Consider the following 20,736-nt stretch of genomic DNA (forward strand, 5'->3'; position numbering starts at 1 on the left):
TTCAGTTTATACCCATTTCAAAGGTGGATTTTTATTCATCTCTGCCTAAGGCCATGAGGAGTAACATCCTTTGTGTGATGATATTTTGTTGTCCTTTTACAGCCTGGCCACTGGATGCACTGGTCTTTCACTATAACGTCAATACCTAAGTGACATCAGTTAATAGGGGCGTTGTCTGAAGGTAGGGTTGATGTAGGTCATTAAAATTTTATTCAAAACTAGCCAGTTCCTGGGTCAGGAGGAAATCCTCCCCCATCTAAGAAAGGACAGTAAGTCAAGAGATTGACACTGAATGAGGGAGAGAAAAGGAATGGTTGTTGAATATCTGTAAAGTCAAAAAAAAAAAAAAAAAAAGAGTATGCATCTAAGACAGTAGTGTAACTCATATAACTTTCTTCTTGAGCATCACAATTCATGTTGAAGCTGAAAATCTACATCCAAATTAGTAAGTAAAGAATTGTTGCAGACTCTGAAATTACCTGGATGCCTTAAAACTCAAATGATGCAAAGGAAGGAAACTCATACATGCTCCTTCTTATCCAATCTCACTTCTCATAAAACCTCACTATTAATGCGGAAGCCCCTCAGAGCAACATCAAGAGAGGCCACCAGTGCAGCCTTATCTAGATGCTGCATTTCTCTGTTATCCAAGGACACGCCTGGCTCTTCTTGCAGAATCCTATCAGAATTTGTGTCTTCAGCAATCTTTCTGCTCACTGCCATACTGAGACCCTAGAGAATACTTCCCCTGGAAAATTCAAGACGCTGGCAAGGATATCCAAGAGTCAACTCTCCACTGAATTAGTAATTGTAGAATTGTTTTAAGGAATTCATAGGAGCTGCATACAGCCTTGAAACATACTCCACTGCTGGTACCTGTGGAGCCAACATGATGAAGTGGAATAAAAGTGGGACTTGGGGTCAATCACTCTTGATTTACAATCTTGGTTCTGTCATTTTCTTACGGTATGAACTTAGTTGCCTAAAGCCTCTGAACTGATTCTAGCCAATCAAACGGAGCCAAAATGTTTCCCTTACAAGAGTATTCAAATCTCTTAGAACCGTGTACAACTGTTTTAAATATCTGCTGTTATCTTTTGAGTCACCACTAGGTGCAAATACATTAACTCATTTAATCCTCAAATATCTTTCTCAAGATTGGAACCATTAATTTCATTTTACAGAGAAGGAAACCAAAGGCTAGCCAAGTTAAGAAATGTGTCAATTGTCACACTGCTATTAAATGACACAATAGGCATTTGAGTCCAGGCCTGAATCCAAAGCCTATGTTACTCCCTCAAATCCAGTGTCTTCCAATGGTGATTTTTTTCTGTCTACCAATGGGCTGTAATATTAACTGGGGTACAGAGTATGGAGCACCTGAGCCTTACCATTCAGAAATCATCTGCCTACACACCATCCAAAAGGCTATGCTCCAAGACCCTAATCCCAGTACTCCTTGCCTGCCATATGCCTTGATCCAAGGACAAAGGCTGGACAACTGACTCCACTTCCTACTTAGCTTTGAGCTTTTCCCTTTATCTCAGTTCATTCAGCTGAGTGTATATAATCTACTTAGTCCATGCTATTCATCATCTTCCCCCTTGCCCAAAACAAACCGAGGGGTACATATCAACATCTCTCAATCCTTTGGAGGAATTTGGCCATAACTAAGAACGCCTAAGAGTAAGGAGATGCCATCTCCATGGATGAGCTGTTGCCAGGGCTTCCCCCACCAGATTTCATGCTCATCATGTTGCACCAATATGTCATGCCCATTCTAAGATTTAAGTCCCAAATGCACAATAAAGACCATAGTGAGAGCCAGGCTTGGTGAGCAGTCACCTCCCTTCCTCTCCTCCTTCTCTCCCTGACCATGCTGCTCACTTCCCCAGCCTGCCTCCCTCCAGGGTCTGCTCAAGGTCTGGAGTGCTCTGTGAGGAGCCAGGTGTTCTGAACAAGCAACTAGTTGTGAACTCAGTTACCCAACACACATAGATAACCATGACCTAGCCAAGGAGCTTCTGCACATTTGGTCAGGGAAGCACCCACTCCAAACCCAGGCTTCTGTACACATCTGATGGAGAGAGAACTGAAAATCAAGAAGAGGAAGAACTGCTGTGTGGACCTTTAACAGTGTGATTTTATGTAAGTACTCTGTTATTTGTCCAAGGGCATGTTTGCTTTGGCTAAACAAAGGGGATATGAAAAATCTTTGCTTAAAAACTTGTATGTTTCCTCTGCAAAGCCTGTTTCAATACTTCATTCTAAGATGTTCCTTTATAACTTAGTGTAATTTGCTGTAGTTCATCATAAATGGCTCTAAAATCCCACAGGCAGGGTGCAAAGGAGAAACTGGAAATCATGGAAAAACTGAATGAGGAAGATGAAGGGGTTTCTCTCCTTCCCTTCTCACCAGCCTAACTCATATTCCTTATGTCTTTGAAGTATACATAGCAGCAGTAAACCAAAATATAGGAAAACATCACCCATTGTTGGCTGTCGATTCTGTCTGTTTATACTAGAAGCTTTAAATCTGGATTATAAATCAAAAACCCCTATAGTATAAAGCTTTAAGTGAATTAAGAAACTTCCAACCATGTGAAATACATGAACCTGTTTTCTAAAATATTAAAAATTGCATTGTCCAATCATTCCTCTTCAAATATATGGATTCTCTCATGAATATACTAATTCTTCTACCTTACATTAGAGCCATTTGTAAACATAACATCTCAACTATTAGACTGTTAGCACTGAGTATAGAGTCTATGTCAGATAAAGTATTTTCTCCCCAGGACCCAGTGCAGTAGTTGATACACAGTAGGTCCTAAAGGTGGGGGAAAGAAGACTGTGACAGAGATTCTCAGTCTTCAGGAGATATGTGTTTACACTTTCATGATAGAGATATGTCACTAGAGAGTGGCTGACACCCAGGTACTCTGTTCTCAGGTGTATCCCTGACAAATTTTAATTATGTCAAGCTATTGAAATGTGTCTATTTGCTACAGCAACTTGAGTAACCCTAATACAATTAACACACAGTTGAATTAATTAATTGGCTAATTAATATCTAAATGATATTAATATCTGATATTAAAAATTAACTTCTGATTATGTAAGTAAGGGAATGAAGATGGAATCAGATTTATAACAAAGCCAATGAAGCTTATATTTTAGGGCCCTTCACTAGCACAGCCCCCTTCCAAGATCCTGGAATAGGCCTAACAACATGTTCACAGTTTTTGTAAATTTTTCAAAAGCAATTTTTAAAATTATTCTTCTTGGGAACAGATCCCAAAATTATGAAGACTTCAGGGTCCACAAAAACTGACTCTGTCCCTGGTTAAAGATAAAAGGGCATGATGGTATATAATGCACATAAAGTATGAACTTTGTATTTGTAATGCACAGAAAGTCGATCTCTTCCCACTGAAGTTGACTGTTTTATTAATAAAATGTCACACAATCTAAAGTAGTCTGCAATTTATTGTCACATTTTCTCTCATTAGTTTTTCTATGATGCCTTATGTAGAAAGAATTGCCTCATTAATAACTCTGACGAGTTGCTTTTCAAAGATGTTGATTATTTTTTCCTTTTGCATTTGACAAAGCTTAGAAATAGGACCAAAATGCCTTTCTTATAATAGTGTTAGGTTACTTTTTAATAATGAGTCAACTGTGGGAGTTTTAATCACTTACACTAAATTCATCTTTATGCACAGATAAACCCTACATGATACCCAAACTAACACAGACATACAACAAAGAATTTATGGAGTACTCAGAAAAGGGAAAAATACTCAAATAATGTTTGACTGAAGTCAGCTTTCATATATTTAATATTTTTGTGGCTGAGATTATAATTGAGGGGGAAGAGATGGCTTATAAGCAAGTAACTTACGCCTGTGGGTTTGAGTTTGAGTTTTGAAAGTGAGTGTATACAACAAAGTATCTTGCCTTAATCATCAGTTCTAAACACTTGGGTCCACTATACTAAGAGAAGCTTTCCTTAGCAAATCTCTTGAATGTGTTGTTATTCAATTTGATTTGCTTCTTCCTTTATCACTGCCCAGCTTCTTACAATCTATAAGGAAAAATTTACGTATTTTTTGCTTCACTTAAAGAGGCTTTAGTGATTTCTTAACATTTTATTATAGATTTTTTCTCCTATTTCTGGTATCAGAATAAAAGAAAAAATTACTCTCTAGGAAAAATTAATCTTAGAAGTTTCAAAAGCAACAATCCCACAATAGTTAATTCAGGACAGCAAAACAGAAAGCAAATCAAGGAACTAAAGATTAAGGCCTGGGTGTTTATAAGACAACATTCATGCAAATAGTTAAATGCACATAATAAAAGCTGAAGATATCTCTCTAGTTTCTGAAGTGAAAGAGTTCCCATAAAACCCACAAGTATTCATAGATGTATGCAGAGTTCACATTTTAATGAGGATGACTGTTTCCAGGAATTACACAGTGGTGGTGTGCTATCCATACATAAGCAACACAGACAGAAGCTGCAACTGGTTTTCATCCCCCAGAGCTCACTTTTAACAGCTGAACATTAAAACACTGAATTTAGCATCGAAGAATCTCCATTTATTAAGTTTTGTTTCCAAGAAATTTCAAATGAGCTATTACAGAATAAATAATTTGAATTTCTCCATGTGCATTTCATAAGTGAAGGTTTTTAGTACTCATGCCCATAAAGGTGTATTTTTATTATGACTCCAGTATCGTTAGCCCAAAGAGAGGAAATTATTTCCCCTGTATCTAATTTAGACTTCCTTAAGCTTAGTGGTTTGACTTTAAATAACTAAATTTCATCTCAGAATTCTCTCTTCTTTAACTCTTTACAAGATACTTCTGACATATTCAAACTCCCTAATTTTACTGGCAGCTATCAGTTAAATAAGCATTTGATTGACTCCTTCAACGCAATTTAATAATTTTCCCTAACCATTTGTGACCAGAAGCCAGTTGACAAATGTTAACTGTAACACCTGTAAGTGCTGGTAGCTTTTCACTGTCCATGGCCTCCCCATCTCTCTGTAGCCCAGAGATATATCAATTGAACCAGCTAGATAGTGGTCAAGATTTCTTCACAGGCCCTTCTGTCTATAGTAGACATTTGTTCTGTGCTCACGAACTTGATATATGGCTGTGGAATCAAAGACATACATTCATCATAAAAGAAGCTGGTCTTTTATTTAGGAACTGTAAGGTAGCTGATAAGTGCAAAGCAAAGAACACCCAAGAGAAAGAAGGGAAGAAAGATGGGGAGCTAACAGTGAGTAGAAATGAACAAAGGATTATGGAGTACTGCACAGGAGCTATTTATTCAGCTGCTGGGTTACAACCACGTTATCTTTTCAATTTCTTTCTTCTCCAACCCTTCCTTAGGGACCTACTACATGACCTTACAATAGGAAGTGCTTAGTCAATATTCACCACCACCAGAGCACACCAATCACCTGTAGTTTGTACCATCACTTCGGTAATGCGCTAGGAAAAAGGAATGTGGACCAGTGAGACACGGAAGGAGATTCTTTTCACTCTTCTGATCGTCTTTCTTGGAGCCCCATCTTCCCTCTGCCCAGACTTTGGTATTCAGCTTAGGCCCATTAAAGTCTCTAGAAAAACTTATTTCATTTCCAGCCCCTGAACGAAAACCAGTATTCATTTTTTTTCCAGGATGGAATCACAAGAGAAATACGAAAGCTAACTGCACATGGTATAAATAAACATGGTATGGGAACACAAGCGCGGAACACGGCGGCCTGACTCGGACGAGAGACAATCCAGCATAACAAACAGTAAGTTGTGCTTTGCCCCTGGCATTTTCTGGCTCCATCAATAATTATATAATACAACAGTCACTGATTTCTCAGCCCTGGATCAATAATGGGTTTCACATCTCCTCTAGAGCTGGTTGTTGACCAAGGTGGTTGCTCAAACCCCCACCCTATTCATGGTAAAAATCGATGCTTGCATAACTGCTATGTGCTTGGAATGTCAGCATCAGAGCACTAGAGAAATGTGGACTTCAACAGCGCTGCAGAATACGCAATGATTTCATATCTGCCCCCACAAGCCCATACAGCTTAACAAATAGCTTCAAAGAAAAGTCCTCAAGCCAACATTTTGGAGACCTGAAAAATTAACAGCAGCCACAAACACGTGGCACACTCACAGGCCCAAAGCACACGGTGGATGGATGCCCAGTTTCATTTGTCCCACAGTTAACACATATCACACATTCTAACAGATAAGCTGACAGTGTAGCTTTGTGTATGATTCATACCAGAGGATGGTCATGCCACAATATTGGGGATGAACCCTCTGACTTCTGGTCCAGACAGATTTCATCACATCCCACAGGGCATCAAAAGGTGATTACACATCATAAAATGTATTTTCAAAATGTCAAGAGACTCCCTGTCTTTGTGCATAGTAGCACATCTTCAAGCACAAATATTCTCTGAAAAGCAATACTAGTGTGTGTAATAGATACACAAAATGAGGAGATCTAAAATCATCCTTTTAATCTCATCAAGACAGATGGCCCAACTTGATAATACAGATGCCAAAATAGATTTGAAAAAATCAAATTACCCAATTTGGTTGTCTGCCTTGATTTAGTTAACTAGACAATGGCCCTGACTCCTTTTCACAGTGAAGTCCTAGAGTGGTAGTATATCAATGAGGGCAAAACTGTGAAATAGTTTCTTTCTTAACTTCTACTGCACACTCCTCTACAGGGTCTCTAGGCATGAAGATGCCAGAGGAATCCCTCACAGACATTAAGAGCCTTCATTTTGCAGTCAAAAAAATTAAAGGAAATCCAGAGAGAATGAGTGAGTCATCCAAGGTCAGCAGCATCCTTGGTGTCTCATGGGCAGGGGACCCATGTGCTGTCCACTGTGTCAAATCTCCCATTACGATGACAATTATTATGTGCAGGCTCTAGAGCCATGCTCTTAAATTACCCTCCCCTACCCCTCCTCATATCAATTTTTTAAATTTTCTCATTTTACTTATGAAATATAACTTAGCCTGATAAATGTATCCACAATATAGTGTTATCAAGGCAGAGGCTTCTCTTCTTTTCCAACCACTTTCCCTCCCCTCCCCTCTCCAGTAACTCTTTCTACCTGTAGGTTTGTCCTAAATCAGTTAATATTAACTCCATTCTTTGAGTTGCGCAGACCACAATCTTTGGACTTTTATTATTTTAACTATGTTATGTCTAAATCTTTGGAGCCATTCCTTTCCTGACTTATGTCCCATACCCAGTCCATCATGAAGTACTGCCATCATGAAATATTTCAGCATGGATCCAGAATCTAACCATTTCTCATCACTCTCACGGCTACTACTTTGGTCCAAGTTACCATCGTATCCCACCTGTATTACTGCAATAGCTTCCCAACTATGTCTACAGGAGGATGACATTGCCTCTACCTTCGCGATGCTCGTGCTCACCCGCAGGTTACTCTTTCATCACCACCGTCAAAATCATCCTTCTAAAGCCTAATTATGAGCATGCCACTTTTCTGCTTACAACCTTTCAATGGCTCTACAGCTCACTAGAAAGAAACAGGTCCTGACAATGGTCTGTAAGATCCTACACAATCCATCCATTTCTCTAACTTCATCTTCTCTTCACCTGCTTGCTCATTCTGTGCCCTCCACTCCGGCTTCTTGTTGCTTGAATACTCCAGGCATGCTCTGGCCTCAGCATTTCATAGCTTTCCCTTCTTCCTGGACCAATTTTCCCTCAGATATATACATGATTTGCTCCTCATCTCCTTCAAGATTCTGCCTAAATGTCACCTTCCCTGATTTCCCTTTGAAAAAATGCAACTTCCCCTCTTACCCCTGCCCCAGCCTTTCCTTCCTACTTTTCTTCACAATTAACTTCTAGCATACCATATAACTAACTTTTTCTTTTGTGTATTTTCTGTCCTCCCTGATCAAATGTAAACTTTAAGAAGTGGGGAGCTGGGGGCAGGGGACAGACGTGAAGAGGTTTGTTTTGTTCACTACTCAACCACAGTATGTAGTATGATAGCACAGAGCAAGCATTTGGTTACTACTGACCAGTTAATTAGTAAATTTGAAGATAAATATCAGGTTGAAGGGTAAAGAAGTAGAGGGGACAGTTCTGAATAAAGGAACTTTCTGTATTCTGTTTATTATCACCAGAGGCAAATTCTTTCCCTGGCAACACAGAAGGTTGGTTCGAGGTATGCAAGTCTTCTACGTAATCAGGCTTCTTTCTTAAGTAAATGTTGGAGATGATCTGACATTGAGTAATGTTCTTAGGCAGAAAAAGAATTCAGGAGTGGAAATGCTGCTGTTTTTTCCTCTAATTGTTGGGAATCCAACAATCACTCTTTACCCAGGAGGCTTGATTCAAGGGTCCAGTAGTTCCCTTCTCCAGCACTCTCTGCTCTAGCGAGTGAGTTGGCAAAAGTCAGGGAATGAGGGACTGGGGGAACAAAGAGAAAGTGTGAGGGCCTCCCTCTCTCCATGATTCCCTCAAAGTCTGAGACCTTTACTTCCCTCACTTCTTCCCCTCTTGCCACTTTCTATGTCAAGGGGCAGGCAGGGCATGAAAAGGATTAAACAATCCTTTACACTGGGAATCAGGACTGGAGAAGGCAATTTCAGGATTTACAAAAGTGATCAAAGGAATCTGAAGTTTTCCAAATTCCCAGTAAGAATGGAAAATTCAAAGAATTTATGGCACAAAGTACACTGAGTGAGTCACAGTCTTCTGCTGAGCTAATTATACAGAACAGAGAGCAGGGACCCATCACCACAGATGGTCAGCTGGGCAAAGAAGGAATGATGAATGGGACCTTAACACTGTCCAACCACCTGGCCCAAAGGGCTCCCTTTCTGAAGACACCCTCAGTCTGTTTGCATGAAAGTAGAGTGCTAGAACAATTCTATCTTACCTTTTTCTTTTCTTCTTTACGCATGTGCTTCAGCACGACGTCAACAAATGAAGTACCAGCAAAAAGAGACCACGTCCAGTCTACAAAAATGTTTAGATTTCAGTGCACTTTTACTTGTTTCGTTAGAGAAAGAGTATCAGCTATATCCGACCCAACCACTCCATACAAACTTTAATTACAACACTCAGAAAACATGGCATGAAAAAAAAAATTAAATGTAAATGAAAAAGGAACTGATCCCTGGGAAGAGATAGGCTGTTGTGAACTGTGGATCTTTATTCCAAGAAAATCTACAAATGAAGACATTATTAGGGAACTTGACAAGTAACAAACAGCAATACAAATACCAAAACACCTTCTTAATCAGAGTTGATATATGTAATTAAATTTTTTTTGGTCATTAGGGGAATCTCTTTATCTTACTGACAAGACAAAGAAGGCATCATTAGTTGAATACAACAATCAAACATAGCAACATCTGACTCCATGTGAATCATCCTGAGGTAAAGGTAAAGAGATAATGTTAAAGCTAAATAGAAGAGCCATCATTTTATTTTAGTGGTTTCCCAGGCCACTGGACATGACCTGTATTTCCAAAGTTCTGCCTCTCTTAAAGACTCCTGTGCTCAGATATGCAAATCTACTCTCATTCTAAATTTACCTTGGGAGAGTCAATCAAAATAAGGAGATCAGTAATTTATTTTTTCATGAATTTTGGGGAAGAGCTGCCACTCTGGATCTTCTGGATTAAACAATCTTCCCAGAGCAAAGTTCTGGAGAAGAGAATCCTCCTCTTGCACTTGGCTTAACCTTAGACAGGCTCTTTAACCCGAACATTACAGAATTTTGACTCTAACTTGGGCAGGAAGGTAGGCTGAAAAAGATCTTCTACCTCTGAGAGGAATTAAAGACTGTCTGGCAGTCGAAGAGTCTGTAGAATTACATGACATTCTGTCCAGCTTGATCTTCCTGAGGCCTAGGGAATGTCCCATTGTCGGTTAGAAGTGGTTTTGTCAAACAAGTAGAACTAGTCAATGGTCACCTGATCTACATTCAGTATCACTTTGTATACTTCGATATTTGAAAGCTTTTATCACATCAGGCTAAAAAATTCAATCCTCATACCCCATTTCCTTCATTGCACTTATAATAATTGTAATTGATTAACTGTGTGATTATAGCCCTGTTTGTTCACTGCTTTATCCAACGCACTTAGAAAAATGCCTAGCAAATAATATTCATTATAAAAGTAATCAATGGATGGATAAATGGAGGAAGGAGGTAGCTTCTCTAAACTCATCCCCTTTGTTCACAATGATAATTGAGTTATTGTTTTAAGGATCTTTAATCAAATTAAAAGTTGCTGAGCTCACTTTTGAAGCAAGATCATTGTCACCTACATCCTTAAATATGGAGATAAAAGTTCCTTCCTCTGTCTGTGTTACTCCCAGGCCAACCTAGGTTTAAGGGTTTATTTATAATGGTACGAATCATTTTGTGCTGGGAATGCTCACAGCAAGTCCCTGATGTTCAAATATAAGAAATTTCAGTATTTTTCTACTAAAATCATGTGGGTGGCATGGTGGAATGAAACAAATATGCACCATGGTGTTCTTGAAACCAGGGATTTCAATGCCAACTTGTCTTCTACACTTTATAATTAGTGGGGGATATTACATATTTCTGAGCCTCGGTTTCTCCATGTACAAATATGTCCACACCATTGCAGACAAATTGGGAAGATCAAATGAGATTTTTAAGGAAAGGCTTAGAAAGTACTATAGACGCTTAATAATTCAACAAGGAACATCAGCAAGCCATCCTCTGCCTGAACACAGGAAAGATGGCAACAGCCATTTTATGGGTTTCATTTTCCACATTTGTAACTGAATACAGTCTCCTGCTCTCTTCTGAAGAGCATCAAAATTAGATAATTCCTGGAGCTTAAAAGTCATTCAAAGAGGAGGTTCATGAAAGTCAGCTAGGGGCTATCAAGTCCTCAGGTTCATGTTGTTGGAGTAAAGTACCGAAGATCAGGAGACATAGACTCTGGCTGGAGGCTGTCTGTGTACCTACACATGTTTCTAGACTTCACTGCTGGGCACTCCTGCCTTGTTAGTCTGGGATATCACATCCCAAGACCAGGCCTCATCCTCAAGTAAACCATCACTTCACCACGAGTAAGGGGATATATGTTCCCAAAAAACAAAAACTCAAAGTCCCACAAGCCACACATGCATGCAATTCAAGTAAATGATACAACATTAATTGAAATGCTTAAGAGAGGCTGTGAAGTAAGACATACTGAAAATTAAATCCTGACTCCACCACTTATTGGTTGGGTAATGCTGGGCAAGACACACAACAAACCTGAACCAAACTTCTTCATCCAAAAGAACAAATGGAATAATCATGGCTGTTTTGCTGTGTTGTGTGAGGAATAAATAATAGAAGTCCCCACTCTATGGAAAGCATTCAATAAAGATCTGCTGTTACATTAATTCTTAGTCTATATTGTGAAAGCTTGACCTGAGAGTGTGTCTGAGAGCATACAGATGATCAATATATCAGTTTGTATTTATTGTTTAAATTGTCTTCATTTAAGGGAGCCTGTTTTTAAAAATAAACATTTGACTTTGCAACCTTAAGACTGAGATCTCCAATATAGATGAAGCAGTTCAGAAAAGGGATGACAGTTCTGATGATCCAGGTGCTTCCATGAAGAGCCACGATGTTCAGTGGTACCAGAACCCCACATCAGTATCAGTGTGCTATCTTTAAAGGGATGCTTACACTGAAGGATGTATTTGGGAGGGGAATAGATCTTACAAATTATGTATATTTAACACCTAAAAGAGAAAATATTACTATAACAACTTAACACTGGTACAAACTGAAAAAATGAAATGTAAAATAATTTGTACTAACACAGTGCTTATTTACCACAGGAAAATTTGACCTAAAGTTGGTATTTTTCTTAATTTCATTCATGTTTATATAAATATTAGTCCAAGATTAGGAAAATGTGGGTTACCTTTTACAGACTCTGTTAAAAGAGGATCAAAGAAAGAGTTTTACATACCCAAATAAGAAACAAAATAGTGAAATATCTTGATACCCACCCTGAGAGAAATAAGCACTATCATAGGTAATGAAAAATCAACTCACATTTGGTTTTGCAAAGGCGGCACTTATGTTTAATATTATATGTTATAAGATTTATATTACAGTAGATTAAATGTTGTAAGGATAAAATACACAATATGTAATCATATTTAATATATTAGTGATAACAATCATATTGAAATACATGTTCTGTGTTCACTATATTATACTACGGTACTGCAGTAAATTGAATTAAGTGTATTTAATACCTTGAAAACTCACAGCTCTTCACTCATAAGATAAAGGAAGGTCTGGCTGCCTTTTTGTCCCACTGTTCATCCTTTCTATCCCCTTATTCTATAAATGTCTGAAGAATGCATTTCTCAGACATTTATAAACAGCCATCCTACAGCCACGCTTGTTTCTAAACATGCTGCTTCACACCTTCCATGGGACAGGTTAATGATTATTTTTGGTTTTAGACGCCATCTGTTACAGCTTCTTCTGGGCCAAAGATCCTGTTTATGTCAACAAATTACTTAATTAAGCAAACTAGGTGATGACAATGATGAGGTTTTGAAAATGATGTGGGTGTTCACGGAAACCATGTAACTCAGTATTATGCTCTATTTGGAAGAATATAGAGGAGCTGCATTAGGGAGCAGTGTAGTGGGATAAGGGGTACAGATAAGAGGGGACCAGCAAGGTCCCCCAAGAGGTGGGATGGAAAGTGATGGAGTCCACAGGTTGAGGAACTGGCTTTAGGTCCAAGGATTCGCACCGCTTCCTCTGATAGCAAAGGAAAGAAGGTCTTTCATAAAGGAAAGAAGACAAATTGAGTTCCTCCTGTGCACTTAGTAAGGCCTACCATGTGACAGGCCATGGGGAGAAAAGGGACATCAATACCTCTGCACAGCTGTAGAGTAGTTTCTAAAAGTCCACATTCACTTGACAATGAACTTGACTTCAGAATACTGTCTCACTCCTGAGATGCTGTATCTTATTTAATTCATGACTCCCTGATGCTCCTGCATACTCAATGAAGACTCCAAATTAGAGCACTCCTCACAAATCCCCTTAAATCACTTTTGTCAAATTACATGCACAAAATATGATTTCATCTCCATTAAGAAATTCACTAATTCTAAAATTAGCAGATAATTCAAATAATGTTTTTTGTTTGTAAATTCACAGCTCTCATGGATTTTCTATAATTCTAATTACGTGCAGGAATAGACAAACCAGAGTTTATAAAGAAAACCCTTGGATTTACTATAATTTTAATAATATTGAAAGGATAGACTTAAGCCACTATTATTATCAGATGTTAAGCTTAACTGCTCACAAAAGTCATGCCTTCCATACATGGAAAGACTTCTCTTGTTTGAAATGGGATTCTAAACATGACTTCTTCAGAAAGCCCAAAATGTTAAGTAATGCTTAGTTCAGCAAAATCACTCTGGTACAAATACACTTATGGCAATAACCCTAATTATAATAATTTGGGCAATACTGTACAAACAGCCATTGGACCACTGCCCTAACTGACCCCTGGGAGTAATACATCACTGGCATCAACACCAGGTAGATCCAAAAACAAAGTATTAAGATCTTGAGTTATGAACAGTGAAATCTCCCAATTGGAAAGTTTAGTAAAAATGCGTTGTGTATAAAGTTCATAATGAAAAAAAGGCAAGTGGTCTTGTACATAGTAACTCGAAAGCACTATTTTTAAATAGCTGGAAATAAATGAAATAAATACCTGTGTTGTTCCCTGCTGATGACCATCAGGCCCCAAAGAAATGTATTAAGAGATGGGAGGAAAGAGGAACTAAGTAGCCAGAATGGGCTCTACTCCATTCTAATCACCTCCTTCATTGCTCTGCAAGCAAATTCTGGGATTCTAATATAAAGGATGATCGTAAGTCTTAGCTTGGCTTAGACAGTACTAGTTTATACCTATGGTCCCAGTGCAATTATTGATAAAGTTCCCTTTCATTCTCAGAAGTGCCTTGGACTGAACGATAAACTACGTGGTCACCCTACCAGTAAGCTGTCAGACAATGATTGATCTCCCTTCAGAGTATTGTGACATTAAAAGGAATGGATCACTGCGTTATCTGTTGCTGTCATTGCTATTATTTAATACCAAGGGAACAGTATTGGTGTGCTGAAGACAAGAATCAATAAAAAGCAATGCTATGAGCCTTCAGGAGATGAACAGAACCTCATTGTGAGGAGAGATTTTAGAAGTGACTAGCATTTTATGTTCACCAAGAAAAAGCTGATTGTCCAAACAACATGGCAATACTATAGCTTGGATTTAACATTTAACTAGCAAGTAAAATCCTTATCTACAGAATCCACAAGGCAATGAAAGGCTCATGCCTCTGCCCTGATTCCGTTCACCTCCACAAAATGTAGAAATTGTTATTCTTCAATTGTTCAATCCACAAACTTTTATTAGAAATCTATTACAATTTACCCCACTATTTGTCATGATGGCATTTAGAAGCAGCCATGGTACTTGCCTTTAAACAGCTCATATTTTAACTGATGATTCAAGACCAAAACAATCACATAACTAAGTACAAAACTAAGTGGCAATAACTCTTACATAAAGTAATTTTTAAAGCAACAGAATACTGAGTAAGGGCCACTCAAGAATAAAGGCTTGAACTTAGGCATAAAGGCTACAGATGTCTCCAAAGGATGGAGAGGAGAAGAGTAACTGCAGGAATGAACATATTCAGGGGCTAAAATCAGATTGGTTTTGAAAGGAAATTTTAAAAACATAGTTGAATAGATATGGTGGAGCCATCTTCCAGAAACTTCAGAAAACTTAGGTACAAATATTCAGATTTGAGGTAAATATATGGTACTGATGTTAAAAATCATCCAGTGTCTGTCATCTCCATTTTAGTAAAGGTTTTTCTACACAACAATCTGAGACTCAACATGATAAAAAGTTCTAGACAGGAAAAATATCCAGCCTCTTGTTATCCTCAGTCCTAAAGAACAGCTGCAGTGAACAAAAAATGTGATCCAATAAACTGTACATTAATTTATGATTCAGATATTTCAGATTTCTTTGAATAACCAAAGAAAGATATGCCCTGAATCCAAGCTCACAACTTTTAATTCATTTTCTCTTACTTCCCAAGATCACATACCCTGGTGATGACTTTAGGATTCAGAATGTTTAGACCCTTTCAAATATACAAAGGTTATTACTCTAATCCTCTGTTTTAACCTCCTCTCACCATTGCTTTCATGAAGACTCACTTGTCTTCTGAAGGTATTCCCAAGTAAACCTCCCTGCCTCCACTCACCAAAATTACTCCATCAAGATAACTGCCAACCAAATCTGTGAATACTCAGTATTTTCTGTATAGCAGTAATTAATTGATGATAGGCATATTTTCATAATGTGAATCTGTCTTCTCTTTCCTCTTTTAGACTGTGATCACTACAAGGGCAGGAAACTATCTTCTATTTTCTTGCAACCATCATTATGTATTATTATTTAGCATTTAGTAAGATACAATAGTTTATTGTAGAAGAATATGAATCAGTTTCTCACAGCTGAAAGCATATAATGACCACAAAAAATAGAAGCATTAGTACTAGCCAAAGGAATTAAAAATAAGAAAACTAACTATATGTAAAATTTTGAATCAAATAAAATAGTAAGAGAAAATAGATTCTCTAAATAAATAGGCAGGCTTGAAATAAGTGACTGCTCAACAATGGCTAAAATACTGATTTTTTTTTTTTTCTGCAATAAACCGAAGAGCAATGGATGATTAGGAAGTAACGAAGATGCTGCTAAAATAGCTATTGATGAAAGGCTGGTAAGAAAACACTCAGAACAACCGAACATTTACAAATAAGGAATCCCCTGGTAGAATTATTGAACATGGGACAAGCTAGGGGGAATAATTAGATAGATTTTGAAAGTGAAATTTGAGGGCCGAGGCAAAGCAGAATATTACAACATTTCTGACACAATTACTGAGCTAGTCGACCAAAGAAATAGTGGATGAGTGCTGGCCCCATGCAGAATTGTTAAATGGTCCAAAATTGCTTCCAGGACCACCTACAACTCCTTCCCATGGCCATCCTTTGTCCATGGCCCCTTTGTCTTGACCCAATACTCTGACCAGTGCTTTGCAGCTATTCTGGCTGGCCAGATTACCAAAGGTAACTTCCTCTCCATTCTTTTCCCAGGCCTCTGTTTTCCACCAAGACAGTAGCTAGGTATGTTGTTATACTAATCAATGAAGGTTAACATAGTTTACACATATGTAGTCAAATAATTTATGACAGAGGAGACAAAAATGTACGACGGGGAAAGGACAGTCTCTTCAATAAATGGTGTTGGGAAAACTAGACAGCTAAATGCAATGTAATGAATACCCTATATACACCATATACAAATACATCAAATATAGAAATTAACTTAAAATGGATTAAACACTTAAATGTAAGGCCTGAAATGACAAAACTAGAAGAAAACATAGGTGGTAAGCTCCTTGACATTGTTCTTAATGTTTCTGTGGATCTGACTACAAAAATAAATCCAACAAAAGCAAAAATTAACAAATGGGACTACATCAAACTAAGAAGCTTCTGAAAATTGAAGGAAACTATCAACATAATGAAAAAGCAACCTACTGAATGGTAGAAGATATATGCAAATCACATATCCGATAAGGGGTTAATATCCAAAATATATAAAGAAATCAAACTCTTTAAAAAAAATCTGATTAAAAAGTAGCCAGAGGATCTGAAAAAACATTTTTCCAAAGATGAGATACAGATGGCCAACAGGCACATGTAAAGATGCTCAACATAATCATCAGGGAAATGCAAGTCAAAACTACAATGAGATATCACCTCGCACCTGTCAGAATGTCTACTATCAAAATGACAACAAATAACAAAAGTTGGCAAGGATGTGGAGAAAAGGAACCTCTGTGTGCTACTGGTGGGAATGTAAATTGGTGCAACCATTATGAAACAGTTTGAGGTTCCTCAAAAATTTAAAAATAGAATTACCATATGATCCAGCAATTCCACTTGAGTATTTTTCAAAAAAAAAAAAACAAAAAACAAGAACACTAATTCAAAAAGATTATGTACCCCTACGTTCACTGCAGCATTATTTACAATAGCCAAGATACAGAAGCAACCTAAGTGCCCACCTATGGATGAATAGAAAAAGAAGATGTGATATATACAAAAAATGGAGTATTACTCAGCCATAAAAAGAACAAAACCCTGCCATTTGTGACAACATGTATATCTAGAGGATATTATGCTAAGTGAAATAAATCAGACAGATAAATATCACATGATTTCACTGATATGAGGAATCTAAGAAACAAAGCAAAATAAGACAAAACCCAGACTCAGATACAGAGAACAGATTCATGGTTGCCAAAGGGGAGGAGGGCTGCTGGGGGTGGGGGCAAAATGGGCAAAGGAGATCAAAAGATACAAACTTCCATGAATAAAGTAAGTAAGTCACAGGGAAGTAATGTACAGCATGGGTAACACAGTCAATAATATACTAATGTTGTGTGGTGACAGACAGTAACTAGACTTATTGTAGTGATCACTTCATAAGGTATATAAATGTTCAATCACTATGTTGCACACATGAAACTAGTAATATTGTATGTCAATTCTACTTTGATAAGAAAAGGTTAACCTAGTTTAATTAAATACTTTGTTTAGTGGCTCTACATGGCAGGAAGAGCTGTATACAGCAGAAGCACAGCCAATTCAGCATCACACAGCTGGACAAGAGGTGTGCTCACAGTCAGCAAGGCTCCTGAAAAAGTATTTTAAATTCTTCTGCCATACTTCAAGGTATTTGCTACAAATCACTGACACTTCTCCCAAATGGCTACTGCTACACAGTCTGGTTTAATAAGGTTTTATTTACAAATATCATGTGATATCACTTATATGTGGAATCTAAAAAAAAAATACAAATGAACTTATTTACAAAACAGAAACAGACTCACAGACATAGAAAACAACTATGGTTATCAAAGGGGAAAGGGAGGAAGGAGGGATAAATTAGGAGTTTGGTACTGGAAGATACACAGTACTACACAGAAAACAGATGAACAACAAGGACCTACTGTACAGCCCAGGGAACTATATTCAATATCTTTGTACTACTCTGTAATGGAAAAGAATCACTTTTCTGTACACCTGAAATGCAATATTGTTAATCAAATATACTTCAATCAAAGAGTATATAATGTCAAATAAATTTTTAAAAAGGTTTTGTTTCATTGTTTTGTTTCTGGCCAGATGCTTACACTCACATCTCAGATCCCACTTATTCCTTCCCTACTCCTTGCTTTTCACAACCCTCCGTAATTGTTCTATAGCTTGCTGGTCCTTACTCTCACTTTTTGTCTTATCTGTAAGTATGCTATGATCCTGGGTAAAAGAGTAAAGAGTTTCTTGGCTACACATTTTAAATGACCAACACCGGTTTTCATGACACACACTTGACACAATAGGATTTTTCTAGGAAAAAGTCCAAGCCTATTCATGAAGGTCCAAAAGCAGTTCTGAATATAAGAAATTAATCGGACGGCAAAGTGAATACCTAAGTCGGAAGCTTTGCATGGCGAAGTCAGGAAAACAGCTAAAATGGAAAGATAGTTTTACATGGAAAAAAATTTCGTATAGTATAATAGGTACAAAACTCTTCCAGAACTGAAAATAGTATCATCAAGCTGTTTGAAGACTTTTTTTCGATCATCCTTTAAATTTGGAAATCTCATTTGCGAACTAAAAGATGATTCTTCAGAGAAACAAAATGCATAGTTATTCTCTACTTCAAAATAGACATATTTAGATATATATATATATACTCTTCCAAATGACAACCTCAGTCTTAGGCAATCAACTAAGCAAAAAGTTTCATTACATTCCAGCACTATGGACAAGCCAACAGAGAAAATTCAAAAGCATGGTCCCTTCCCTCTAGCAATTTACAATACATTCAACAAACTTTTACTGTGGCAAACCAATGCACAAATAATTCACTGCAGAACCTTATGAACTATATATATAGTATATATATATATATAGTATATAGTATATATATATATATATATATATACACACACACTACATATATAGGGAACGGATAAGCACAGTTCCATTAATATCTCTAATCTTTACTAAATATTTATAAAATAAATAAATGAACTAATGAACAGGTTATGGTGACTGGGATCAGTTGGGGGGTGGGGGGGTGGGTAGGCTTTGAGGAACTAGGGCTAATGGAGGACTGTATTCCACGAGCAAGAATGTACCAAGGCAGAGGCCACAGGATGGGAAGGGAAGAGGAAAGTTGTCCTTACCAGTGGGCAACATAGTAGAAACAAACTCAAATGGAGGGAAAGGTTGGAGGGCTTGAAGAGCACATGTACATTTCTTATAATTATCTGTTTACTCTCTAAAAAAAGAAATGCTGAATACAAGTTTATGTTACTATCATAATAATTAAATTGTTCCAGGTAATAATTTCACACATTTCATGATATGTGTACCCAAAATAACATTAACAGGAAAAATAACTATAATCGACTATTTCAGTCATATTTTGTTTTTTCATTTTCTTGATACCACATTCTCTCCCATCACTTTTTTCCCCCTTGCTTTCACTTCTCTTAATCTCATCAGCTTTTGTCTCTGGGTTATTTCTTGGTTCATGCATCCAAGTTTCTCTTTGAACTCCAGATTCTTAACCACCATCTATCTTATCTGCTGAGATTTTCTGATCTCAATCTTCTCTGATCTGCAGATCCTTCACTCGTTAGTGGCCAAAACGCATAGCTTCAATATTCTGACTATGCAACATTCATGCAGAATGCTAGCCAGGAAATAGACAGGTGCTCTACATCTTTACTGGGTACTCTGAGCAGTATGTTGGTTTCTTTGCTTCTGCCTTTATAATGGAGTCCTAAGGTGCTATTTGACCTGCACTTGGTATCATTTTTTTTTTAGATTCTACATAAGTGATATCATAGGATATTTGTCTTTCTCTGTCTGACTTACTTTACTCAATTATGATAATCTCTAGGTCCATCCACATTGCTGAAATGGCATTATTTCATTCTTTTTTAATGGATGAGTAATATGTCATTATATACACACACACCCCACATCTTTATCCAGTCACCTGTTGATGGACATTTAGGTTGTTTCCATGTCTTGGCTATTATAAATAGTGCTGCTGTGGGCACTGGAGTACATGTGTCTTTTTGAATTATAGTTTTTTCCAGATATATGTCCAAGAGTAGAACTGCTGGATCATATAGTAAGCCTATTTCAGTTTTTTTAAGAAACCTCCATACTGTCCTCCATAGTGACTGCACCAATTTACATTCCTACCAACAGTGTAGGAAGGCTTAATTCACTTCTTGATAATTAAAGAAGCTCTGTGGTGCTATGGCAAAGGAACAAAACTTGATGTCAGAAAACCCATGCTTGAATCTTCACCTTTCATTATTTTATAAATTTAAGAAAGCCATTTAAATTGCCTTACCCTGAGTCCTCATCTGTAAAACTACTAGAAAAAAATTTCTTCACCTTTTACCTTGTAGGCGATTGTAATACCCAATGAA

General features: G+C 37.4%; 2 long non-coding RNA genes across 2 annotated transcripts in view; one reads left to right on the top strand and one right to left on the bottom strand.

The window, feature by feature from the left end:
* The window catches only part of LOC116666611, a 1,176,059-nt gene that overhangs the window by 1,116,027 nt on the left and 39,296 nt on the right, over window positions 1-20,736 (bottom strand). The window lies entirely within an intron of this gene.
* LOC116666601 lies at window positions 5,558-20,166 on the top strand. The gene is made up of 3 exons (XR_004323546.1): window positions 5,558-5,568; window positions 6,692-6,693; window positions 19,449-20,166. It is a non-coding gene; the product is annotated as an uncharacterized LOC116666601 (long non-coding RNA).

The sequence above is a fragment of the Camelus ferus genome, chromosome 1 (genome assembly GCF_009834535.1).
Source record: "Camelus ferus isolate YT-003-E chromosome 1, BCGSAC_Cfer_1.0, whole genome shotgun sequence".
In the NCBI taxonomy this organism is placed as follows: Eukaryota; Metazoa; Chordata; class Mammalia; order Artiodactyla; family Camelidae; genus Camelus; species Camelus ferus.